This window comes from Formica exsecta, unplaced genomic scaffold, assembly GCF_003651465.1.
Source record: "Formica exsecta isolate Colony F162 unplaced genomic scaffold, ASM365146v1 scaffold90, whole genome shotgun sequence".
NCBI classification, from domain to species: Eukaryota; Metazoa; Arthropoda; class Insecta; order Hymenoptera; family Formicidae; genus Formica; species Formica exsecta.
In genome coordinates, this window is record NW_021853667.1 from 63,469 (window position 1) to 66,912 (window position 3,444).

The 3,444-nt window shown below is 33.9% G+C and overlaps 1 protein-coding gene across 1 annotated transcript in view; it reads left to right on the top strand.

Moving 5' to 3' along the window:
• Positions 1–1,310: 1,310 nt before the first annotated feature.
• LOC115245010 (rRNA methyltransferase 3, mitochondrial) overlaps positions 1,311–3,444 on the top strand; it is a 110,552-nt gene continuing 108,418 nt past the window's right edge. Inside the window, exon 1 of the mRNA XM_029823065.1 lies at positions 1,311–1,547. The gene's annotated coding sequence lies outside the window, so the exon portion shown is untranslated. The remainder of the gene's footprint in view (positions 1,548–3,444) is intronic.

Sequence of the window (3,444 nt, forward strand, 5' to 3'; positions counted from 1 at the left end):
TTGAAAATGATATCGGTTATTGGTTTATTCTAATACCACGCAAACCAAGTTGATTAAGACGCGATTCGAGAATATATATAAATATAACCGAAATAAATGGTTATTATTAATAAAATTAGTTAACATATTACGAGTCTCTATTGCTTGAATTATTCAATTTGATGATTGATGTATTACTTCGTCACTAAAATAATGGACAAATTACCAATATTTAAAGCTGGATAAAATTTTCAAAGCGCGACGCGAAATACATCCGAATCTAAGCAAAGTCCAAGATACAATTATCGTCCGTAAACAGAGATCTCAATAAAATGATATTTTATAATTTTTGTCGTCACGATTCTTATCTGAAATTTTTAAGTCGCGCGAAATATTCGCACAAGTAGCCGATTTGTTTCAGTATGAATTCACATCGCGAGAGTTAATCGAGATTAGTAATTGCCAATTGTGATAATCGATAAGGAAATGATTGCGTTCAGCATCTCAGTACTTGTCGTGATCATGTCTCGAAAGATAATGTTGACGTAGCTCGCGCCGCTCGAGTGTTGCCGCGTGAATGACCAAGGTTACGGTATGTAAATAAGGTCGCGCCGTATACGTCGTCAAGGCGCATACCAGTGTCGGTGTGAATTCCTTAGCATTACGAAATATTTAACACATTATAAAATAAATTTGTGTCCTATATATTCGATTTTTTTAATCTCTTAAACTAATCGTTAACAAACGGTGTATCTCTTTTATGAAAACTCCACGTTATTTAAATCATACTTGTACTCGATATTATTGTATTTCTTGTACTCTTATACGTTCACAATTCAAATATAATTGTGGCAAGTTACGTTTAAACGGGCGAAAAATGTGCACGATGCGAGATATATCCAAGTTCAAGCATTGTTAAAGAGACTAATTTTCCGTAAAAATTTCGATAAAACGATAATACTTTTCGCTTTTTATTCTTTATCGCTGTTTCGCGATTGTTATTTGAAAAGTATAAATCGTATGAAATACTTGCTTTGATAAGTAACCGTTGTCTCGGTATAGTTTACGAGTTGCTAATCGCGGGAGTTTATTAATCGTTATGATTATAGTGACAACAGAAAAAAATCTCGTTTTACAAAGTAATACACGTGCCACTACCTTCTCGTTTAAGTTTCTCCGTACGAACGACAACAAGGTTGCCATACGTCAACAGTATATACCCTGCATAATTCGGCGTAAGTTTTTGTTATTCGAACACATGCGTATCATAATACATCAAACTATCGTGATATATACGCGATATAATCAACAGATACGACAGTCTAGCGCAGAGTATACTCACGTAAAGTATACATCATGTACAGATTAATACCGGGAAATATCGCGCGATTATTTTACTAATTCGTGCGCGAATCGTAATTAACTGTCCTTGCGAGTGAGTATTATGTCTTGAAGAAGCAGTTGAATAGATGAACAAGAAAGAAGAAGCAGGCTCAAGAAGAGGCGATCTATAATTTATTTTTAGATCACGTGGTGTTTTTACAGCTTCACTGTTGCACATCGTATCGGTAAGTGAAAGAAAGTTATAATATTTTTAATTTATCTTAGAAGGCGATCATTATAATATCGTTATACTTAGCAATTATCCGCGCGATTCATTAACATTTAAACGATGTAAACGATGCGTAAAAATTTTGCGTATTTATTCGAAATAAGAATCGAAATATAAATCATTGTTCTGTTGCGATATTGACTATAACTATTTCTGTAAATAACTACTTGGAATCTGAAATATGCTAATGTAAAAGAAAAAATCTTTTCGACACGGATTATGCAGAACGTGCTTTCTTAAATTAAATCAGTGAAAATATCATCGAAGATGAATGAGTATTTCATTTCGCTTAGACGCGGAATTCTTATCGCGCGCGTGCGTAGAGTTAACATAATATTTTTTCTCCGCCTCACTTATGCAATTAGTCGATTCCTTGTATATTCACCGGGACCGATTTCTCGACGACTACAGACCTAACGAATCCGAAAATCAAACTAATCGCCGCAGCCCTTGAGCTCAGTAAATTGGCTGCCTAGTCTCCTCGGGCTATTAGACTGTCGAGAATGAGTGCGCGTATAGAACACCGGTTAGCAGCGGCACAAGTGTAGCGATAATGTAAACATGATTTGTAACACAAAAGCTACACGGGGGTGGGTAGGTAGGTACGCGCCTGCCACATGTTCTGGAGAACGCGTGTTCGTGTCAACGTGCGCCCGTTCAATACATGAACGAGCCTATATAGTCCTTCATCCTTACTGCCGACGATGTATATACAAGCAAACAAGCCTTAGGTCTCTCGACCAATGTTTGTCCGTCGTGCCAATTAATCAGCAGATACCGTAAACTCATTTCCCTCGCGGCTTTTTCTTAGTCACGGACTTATCGTCACCGTATCGAGCAGATTATTCTTTTCAGGTATGTAACTGATTTTTGAAGAGAATCTTTTTTAGAAAAATAAAGAATTTTAAATTACAACGTAATTTTTCTATAGATATATTTATTATATATCAATTTTTGAAATTATTCTTTGTGGAGGATTTTATTTCACTGATATTGAATCTAGAAAGAGCGTTTTATTTCCTTTGAAAAATTAAAAATAATATAAAAATTCGCGAATTTTATGATTTTGCTTTATGCTATTTTTTATTATTTTTTTTTATTTTTAGAACGAATTTTTAGACAATATAATATTCGAAGAATTATGCTGGCAGTTTTTCTAGTTAAATATAAAATTATTGTTTAAATAAATTGTTTATCGAAATTAAACTAGCAGAAAAAATGCACAAATAAGTCTTATTGTATTTTCCGCCTGCTTTTGGCTTCCCCTAGAATTGATCCCGTTTGTCTATTCTCAATGGACAAATATTAACCAACTGCTTGTACCGATCTTGAGTCAATACTAGTACAATAAAATAGTGAATGAGAACTTAAGAACTTTTAGCAGATCATTAAAACTAAATTACGTTTAATGACATATAATTTTAATGCCGCATTTAATTCGAAATGTAGCTTTCTTATTCTATCAGATTTTTTTGGTTTAATACAAAAATCACATTTTTTCCAATTGTACGCGTCGTTTGTTTTCAATAATTTTTCACGAGTTGCGCGTACGTATAGATATTGTTGAGGCAAGTAAATTTCAATAGCTCGCGGCTACATAGTAACTACATCATTTTGTCTTGCTGCTGAACGTTGCCCCTTGTAAAATTCACTTGCAATCACGGCGCTGTATAATGATTTACCTGTGAAATAGATAATTATGCGGTACAGTTCAATACAACGCACAACACAGTGCAACTTTGCAAATACTCGCAATTGTGTTTTGCCGCTCAATATATGTTCGGAGATAAATGTTCTCTATATTATATATTAAAATATTATTGTTAATTGTAATGATATATATATATATATAT